The sequence below is a fragment of the Magallana gigas genome, chromosome 9 (assembly GCF_963853765.1).
Source record: "Magallana gigas chromosome 9, xbMagGiga1.1, whole genome shotgun sequence".
Taxonomy (NCBI): Eukaryota; Metazoa; Mollusca; class Bivalvia; order Ostreida; family Ostreidae; genus Magallana; species Magallana gigas.
In genome coordinates, this window is record NC_088861.1 from 43,447,201 (window position 1) to 43,456,723 (window position 9,523).

The window sequence follows — 9,523 nt, forward strand, 5'->3', positions numbered from 1 at the left end:
TTAAGACTTAATATAAAGTATGTTCTTGTTCAAAGCGTCGCTCTTAATTTAGCTATATTTACATCATCCAGTGTCTTTGTCTGTGATAACACTACGTATCGATTTTGTACTATATAACCCATAATACAAATGACGCCAAATTGAGGCGCCGGCGGGGTTTGCTTATTTATAGTTAAAGATTTAATTGTACGATGGCTTAAAATTATATAAATATAAGTAATAAGGAATCATTCTTTGAATATTATGAGGTGATAATTTCGGTCGGGGCGTGATCAAATTTATCGTAAAGCCCTGCGGGCTTTATTTGATTTGATCACGCCCCGACCAAAATTATCACCTCATAATACTCAAAGAATGATTCCTTATTCCTTATATATCTTATGTAACTGTATTAATGTTTTACTCTCAAGGCAAACGCATAAAAATTACGGTTCTAGTCATCTACACGTAATCAAAGATTTACAAAAGACTGCCATTGCATAGTAAATAAATTAATGCAAGGCAGAATGCTTGCGCAACCAGTAAAATTTGCCAGATGTCTCATATGGACACAACTTTGATCGGCCGAAGCCAATCACAAAAAGGAGTCAAAATATATCAAATGAATAGGGGAGAAATTAATTTTAACATATCTCAATGAGAAATTAAATGGATTAGGTAACAGGCAAAACCTACGTAAAGCCTCTCCAAAATACAAAGTCAAGTAGTGGTGTTATAGAATAATCTATATAATATATTGTTATACTTTCATGTTAAATACTGAAATCTGATTGGTTAAGACGCAGTTAATAATATTTATTATTACCCTCAGCGTTAGCAACGCACTTGGCAACGGGTAACATTAAAAAATGTTACATGCGCGAAAATTATGCGCGTACGGTTCGCTGTAGAATTCACGTTATTCCTATATAAAAGCAGTAAAATTTTCTTAAAAATTTTTAAAAAGACGTTCAGTATACGCGGCTATGTTAAGGCTGTCCGAAGCTAAATATATATCTAAAAATGATACTATTTTAATTATCGAAAAATACTTTAACTGAGCGAGTTTCTTTAAACTTTTATTATATAAATTAACAGTGACATCCAACACTAAATTAGATGTATTTTTGTGACGTCATATATTTTTCTTAAGCACGTGACGGGTGTATTCTAACACGGTAAATAATCTATAAAAATCGCATCGGCACAAGTGAATAATGTCATTAAATCAAAAATATTTTTATGAAAAATCCTTCGATGAGTAATGTATTTTGCAGTTCTTGCTGGGGGTTTATATAAATATTTCGTTTATTTGAAATATTGTCAAAACATTTCGGACCGCCATCGAAATTGGGCACATTTTTACCTTTTAGGCTCGATTTACACAAAATCAAGTCAATCGGTAGGTTTCCCCCAGCAAGATTCACATTGGTACTTATTTTCTCTCCAGATTTCACTTAAAATATACTAAGATTGTTTTTATCTTTCACTTGTGCCAAGCCGTTTTTTATATGCATATACATATCACCATTCATTAGATTACACGTAGCAGGGCGAGTCTCAAAACCATTAGTTTATAAATAGTTATTTACCTATTACGAAGCTTAAAAACTGTTGATTTTTTAATACTCCATATTGGTGATATTGAATTTAGTATCACTAGTATTTATAACAGTGTCTATGTAAAGGAATGAAGCAGTTTTATATTATGCACGATGAATATCACTTATTACGTTACGATACATTCCCTAAGAACGATCGAAAGGAATGCAGATCGTGACGTCAAAGTTAACTATGACGTCATATCTTATGAAGTACAGACAAGTGACTTTCTACATATCGCTGTGAAATTAATCGGGCAGCCTTAACATAGCCGCGTAACAAAATAAATAGTGCCTGTTTGGGAGGATAACAGTTGAAATTGACACCCCTCGAAAACCATTGTCAACCTCCGCTTCGCGTCGGTTGACAATGGTTTTCTCGGGGTGTCAATTTCAACTGTTACCCTCCCAAACAGGCACTATTTATATAGTATTGCCTGTTTACAGAGAAATTTATTATTGTTTTTTTTTGGTATACAGGACAAGGGATAATTGGATATCAAATAATAAGCTATACCTTTATCATATATAAATTGTTCGTTAATTTGTTGTTTAACAAATGCATGACATTGTATACATTCATAACTACATTTATAAACTGTTGTATGAAAATTCGCAACAACCATAAAGAATATAGTTGATATGAAAAGGTACACTAATGTCATTGAATTGATTAAAAAGTTTATTTCTTTGTAAAGTGTATCTTGGACATTCGAGTAAAAAAATGTATATGTCATTCAGATTTATACCCACAGTATGAACATTGACTCACATCGACTAGAAAATACTTAAATAAACAAGCATTAAAATTACCAGCTTCATTCCGTAATTGAGATAAAATAATATTTTCTTTCATAAACTGTAGTGTTTTTAAGCTTTGAGTAGTTTTTGTTTTATGAGTTTTGACATAAAAATGGCTTCTGACTTCTCGCTTACTTTCCGATCGAGTACTCGGATGAATTTTCTATGTTCTATTTCATGTTTTATATTCAGTTGATTAACATAATTAATTGATCATTTAAAATTCTTTTCGCTGTTCTTTTAATATATTTTTACATATTTGATATCTGTGTCGGCAACTTGCATAGGTAATTATAACACTTATACTTAAATACTTAAATAAACGAGCATTAAAATTACGAGCTTCATTCCGTAATTGAGATAAAATAATATTTTCTTTCATAAACAGTAGTGTTTTTAAGCTTTGAGTAGTTTTTGTTTTATGAGTTTTGACATAAAAATGGATAAAGTTAATGAATTTCTTATTTTTACATCAAGATTATTCCATAATTTAACTTTAAACGAAATAAAAAGTAGTCCGAAATAGTGACACACATTAAATAGTAAAAATTGCCATTAGACCTAAGATTATATGCATGTTCAGTTAGAAAGAATGGTTTAATTAAATCTAACAATTATTGTGGTGCTAAACCATAAATCTTTATGTAGATTAGGATAAGTTTATGTTTATCCCTTTCCATTCCTTGGGTTTTCCCAAGTTCACTTTATAATATAGTCTAGGAAGAGTTAACTCTCAACCCTGTTATCATTCTGGCTGCTTCAACTTTTACTTTTTCAAGCAATTCAGCGTTATCATTGGTAGAGTTGCTCCATACAACATCACCATATTCTAATATAGGTCTGATAAAAGTCAAATCTATTTTAACAAGACTAGTGTTTCTCCATCAAATGTATGCTTGATCAATCTTTAATAATATATACAATCTTTTGCATGCCTTCTTTTATAAATGCCACTAATATGGTTGGACCAACCACCATCAGACTGTAGATGCAAACTTCAGTGTACCTGACGTTTTGTTATTATTTATCATTTCATAATTACATGAAAACTGAATTGCTGGAAAGTTTACATTTTTTTCTAGTAAAGTAAATATCTACAGTTTTATTTGCATTAAAATCTACAGCCCATGCGTTGGACCAATTTTGTATTCTGTCAAGGTCATTAGCAAATAGATAAGTATCATCTGCAAATAATCTAATATTGTTTACAATATCATTAGTAATTTCATTCATATGTTACAGGAATAAAACAGGACCAAGTACTGAACCATGGGGAGCCCCCGCATCTAATTTCTGAAACAAGGAGTAAATCCTTGTAATGTTACTCTCTGTTGTCTATGAGTCAAATTATTCTCAATCCAGCCTAATATGTTACCCCCTCAAGTATATGAATAAAACATAGATGTCAAACTCTATCGAATGGTTTAGAAATATCACAGAAAATAAAACGTATATCTTTTTCTCTATCTAAACTTTATATAACTTTATCATAAATTTTCTAAAGTTTTATCTCCTGGCTGGAACCCTGAGATTTTAAAAGGAGCTCATTATCTTCAATGTAATTAAAAATTATTTGAACAATACCATTACCTTAAACAATAAGCTTGTTAATGAAGTTGTTCTACAATTATTCAGATTATCAACATCATCCTTGTTCTCATCTTTGCTAGCCAAGGGTTTTCGGTCCACTTTGCTCCCCGTAAACCCTTGGCGGATTTCATTACGAAAACTTGGTGATGTGGTGGCGCTATCTAGCGAGCAACTTGAGTTGCGCCCCTTGCATATTTACATTTTAATCGAATTAAACAACGGGTTTTATATACACTACGGCATTAATACAACTTGAAAACATGTTGACTACCGAATATCGGAACATAATTAACGATGCTATTAAATACGAATTAAGTTATAACCATGGGAAAGCACGGGATGTTTTATTTATAGTGTTTTGTAAGGATCTGTACCGGGAGTGAAAAAGTCGCCGATTTATATGAAAGCTTTCATGCCATAAAACCAGGTATCGTTGTCGTGAATAATGCGAACCAAACAAATAAAATAAAACAGAGCTCATTGAACCTTTAAAAGCAATAACCATAAGCAGGAACGAATATAATAATATATAATAAGGATAGGCAACTTCTACATTCGCCATGTTTACTTCCCATGCATTCACGCGAGCCTTGACAAGTTTGCAGAACTATGTATAATCCCAGTAAAATATATAGGTTTTTAAAGCGATCTGGTTAGACCATCGTTGGGGAGGCACTGTACTCGAGAACTTGTGCCTCAACTTGTTAAAAGCAACGAATGTTTTACCAAAGATCACACATGTGTTTTCTTTTAAAGTTTTTATTTACAAGCACTGCGATTGGATCAGCTACTCCCAGCTGCAGCCAATCATAAAACGGAGCTTGTCACCGAGTTTTCGTAATGAAATCCGCCAAGGGTTTATGGGGGGCAAAGTGGACCGAAAACCCTTGGCTCGCGAAGATGCCTTGTTATAAAAACATGATGACATGATATATCTGGTCCTGACAAGGACACTATAGTGTTTACTATGGTGTGGAATCAATGGTCCTGACGAATACTTTACATAGTGTTTATAAATGCGTGTAACCTATAGTCCTGACAAATACTTAACATAGTGTTTACTGTGGCGTAGAATCTGTGGTTCTAACAAAGACTTTTCATAGTGTTTACTATGGCATGTACTCTTAATGTTAGTTCTTCAAAAGGAAGTCTTCTTAGGGAAGGACCTACCCTAGCTTGTAACCAGTACTGCCTGTATCAGGAACAATAACCTTAACTCCCTAAGCGGCTGCAGATTTAACGAATTGAGAAAACAGGATGACGAAGCTAAAAGAAAATCAGCCACACACTGCAGATAAACTGTTGAGAAACATTAGAAAATGTAAGAACCCTAGCATTTACGCCAAAACTAGTCTCCCCTTGGGTACTTATTGCAGCCTTAAAGGTCAAGGTAGACAATGCCGCTGCAGGAGGCCATCCTGTTAAAGATTTCTTTTAAAAAAGCTTTGATAGTAAGTCCGCAACATGAGAGGCATCCTAATTTGTGTAGCTTGCTTTTAAACTGTTAGAGTCAAATGCAGACAGAAAGATGGATTGCTTCAGATGTAGCAGATTAAATAAAAGTATTTAGCAAGAAAGAAAGTATGAAATACAAAGGAAGTAAGGATTAGAAAGAGAAGCCAGTGAATTTTATGTCCTATTCACCATTTGTTATCCTCTTAAACTTTCACTTTTTTCCATCTGGTAATCCAGGAGTCCCTTCTATGGGACCAGATTATTTTGATAAAAATGAAATAAGATATTTGGAGTTTTAAGACACATGGGAAGGATATGTCAATTGGATACAAAAGAACATCTTAAAATAAAGTTAGATACCAATGCCTCATGGTTTTCTTGGGGGGAAATCATAGAAAATGAATTAAGATTGGGTTTCTTTTATTCAGTGATAATGATACTCAGCCTATTGACTTGAAAAAGGCAGAAGCTCTCTATCAAACACTCATTACCATAAGACAAGATTTAGAAAACCACAGGGTTAATGCATACGATGTATGTTGACAACCATGCAGTGGTTGCTGCATGGGAGGAGGAAGGCTTTAGATGCTCGAAAAAAACCCCAACCTAAATATGTAATGATTTCTGAAATAACTAGATGGGAAAATATTAATTAAAAAGTGCATTACATTTTGACCATTAGAAACCCTGCTTATACTGAGTTTCGGAAGCTATCGCTACAGGATTGCAAGCTATCCCCGAATAGCTGAGAATTTTAGCATACCGAATTTGGGCTGCATTCTAGATCTGTAGATCTAATGGCTTTGGACTCCAATGTCATGCTAGATATACACTTTTCCACTTAATACTATAAAAAACGCCATTTTCCCCTCACCCCATAGTTCAGTCAGATGGTGCAAATGTGTTTGCTCAGAATATTATCATACAATTGTCACCGTTTTTTTATTCGTATTGTTCAATAGCACCAGTTTTAAAATGCCTGCAAGAGCAAAACGCCCACCCTTACCTGACACCTTTACCTTGTAGGTGGCCCATTATTCAGTATCTTGTTAAAAAAGCCTTACTGCTTGATAGGGTTGGTAAAAATATTTCAGGGCCAACAAAACATCGATTTTCTCTTTTGTCCCATTCACATGATTTGTATGCAGCTGAGCTCCGTTTTAATTAATTTTAGAATGCAGGTGTCTTTTTCATACATGTTCTAACTTTTCCATACCTTATGTTCTTATGCCATCATGATGTAGGTTCAAGATTTTGCAAGATTTGTGGCTCAACTCAAAGTCATCAGGTTTCTGTTCCTGGGAACATTGAGGACTCTGGAGGTTCTTAACAAAGGATTACTGCATTATTTTTGGCTCTGGGTGCTCACCAACACATCACTCTTTTTATTCTCTTGCAGAACTGAGGGATGAACCATCCCTCTGATTTTAACCTGTCATGTGCTGTGTTTTTTTTTTAGCTTCGAGCAAACTTTCTGGACTTGAGTGAAGAATATCAAAATTCTTCCCACAAAATAGTTAATTATTCTTGTCTTTACAAGTACTTTGTTTTCGGTTGCTTACTAGAATACTGAACCCACTCTTTAATGCTAGCGTCAGTCAATTTTTTCATGCTCATTCTCTTTATATTGTTGCTATTGGGCTTCGAAATTTCCCAACATGAAAGGCGAACATTTCTTACTTGAGGACGACGGGACCCTGTGCCAAGTCGCCGCCAATTTGACTCGTTTCTGGTTGAGAAGGATTTTCTGATGCAGCTACGTTTTCCCAAGAGGAAATTTGACTATCAGAACGATTCAGATTGCCATTATTCCCCACAAAGGAAACTTTCAGATTTTGCATTGTAGTCTATTTCCTCCCCGCTTCTGTTTTCTTCTGCACAATCATCTTTTTGATTAATGTCCGTTTTCGTCCTACTGCAAAGTTCGTATGAAAACGCTTCGTTGCAAACTCTGTGTCTATAGCACTCTGAGTGGTAATCTAAAACGGCCATTTTTCTATTACGTTTTACACAAATTTGAAATGAATCTGACATTTTTAGACCGCAGGTTTAAAATATTAATCAAAGAAAAAGCACGTGGCCTTCTTCTCAAATACCCAAACAAAACTGAAAGGAAGTATGCTTGTGCATTATAGGTAAACACTAGGTGGTGGCACAGGGGTGGTCTCAAAAGTGCAGGCATATCCAAAGAAAATTTGTACATTATATTATCGGTAAAGATTCTAATGGGAGAACTCAGAATAAAATGTATTTTTTTTTAAGGGAAAACAGGCTAATTTGATTGTGATTGTACAAAAGGATTAGTTGCAGGCACTGAACAGTCCTTAGTCGGACAAATCAGGGAATTATTCGATTCGAAGGGAAAGAGAAAAACGTAGTAAAGATATCAAACATTTTTCAAAGTTTAGTTTTATGGGGAAGTAGAGCGGGAGAAAACGTAGGCGTGTTCCGCAAGAGATAAAAAGAACTCAAAATGATGAAGGGCTTTTTTAACTTATACTGTAGGAAAAACAGTTAATGATGGAATTTTAGATGAATTTTCGTTGATGAGAATGAATGATAGGATGGCGTGTCCTGTGACTGGATAAGAAAAATATGTTAAAAAGCTCAGTCAGTGGGTATCGATCTTTTCACAGGCTATCTTGTTAGACCTCTTGATAACTCTAGGAGGTACGTTGTGGATGCACATGTCACTACCCATGTTATACACAGTCGTCTTAAATACTATTTGAAATTATTCGGAATAGATGAAGAGGAGACAGTCTATAGACTACAAAGGGGTATGCAGTGACCATGTCAGTTTTGGGTTGTGGGACACAAAGGATGTCATGGACCATGTGAGCTGGTTTTCAGAGAAAAGTCTTGATAGGTATTCAAGGATGGGTAAAATGGCAAAATTAGATGTCTTTGGAATTATGATGAGACACATTTTCACTTACCCTGATAAAGAAACTAACATTTCTAAATGTTATGGGGGTCGAAAGTCCCTACTTAATGCTTTCTAAATGATATTAAAAAGCTGATTGGTCCAGTGTTCTATTAATGCACATTTCAGATTTCAAAACAATGGTTGTGTTTATTAGGTGTACAATGATGGACATTTATATACAGTAGGTCTGAAATTCTTAGTCATTTAAGCAAAAGCATGGCTATGGAAAATAATACCCATTGTTTGTTTAGAGATATTAAAATTTGTTCCCGAGGACAAAGCTAATAGGATTGTATTAATGATAAAAATTATAACCAAACTATCGGACCAAGCAACTTTGAAACTGGAACTGTATAGCTGTGTTAAAATCAGTTTTCTCCAAGAAACATTGGTTGCGCAAAAAGTCAAGGTTTTTTCCACAAGAATTCACATGTAGGTACGAGATCTTTGTTTAATTGTACATTTTTGAATTATTTTTATATTTTCTTGATGATTGATTGATGTTTTTTTCACTATGTGTATTTTTTAAAAAGTTTTTCTGTTGAGAATCTATGTACAATTGACCGCAAGAAATTGAGTTTTGGTGAAAGTTTTGGGTATGGTTTGGGTATTTAAGACTGCAAAAGGTATTATGATGTAATGATCGCCAAATATTATTTCGTAATTTATATGTGTTTGTAAGAGGCTCATGAGGGGTTTTAATAAATCGTTATTACAAGTTAAGAAAAAAAATAAGTCAAAGATTTGGCCGTGAGACCAATCCTACAGATTAAGGCAGATTTACAACGATTCAAAGCAGTTCTTATTGTAAACAAATCAGACATTGTGAACGTTGATGAGTAGCGCTATAATTTATATTGAAAGAAAAAAGAACGATTTTTCAAGTATTATCAAATCTTGTTTAGTAATCTATATAAGTTAGTAAGAGGCTCATTAGGCTCATTTACTGAATTTACTGGAAATGGACATTGATGGTAACCTGACTAAAAATGTTTATGATAAACATGACATTAAATTTTTGTACAGTCGACTTTCCTTACTTATGTAGCAATATAAGTTTATCATCTGTATGCATATAGTGTATGATTCATAGTGAAAGAAAAACGAACGCTTTTACAATTATTACCAAATATTTAGTAATTGATATAAGTTGATAAGAGGCTCATTT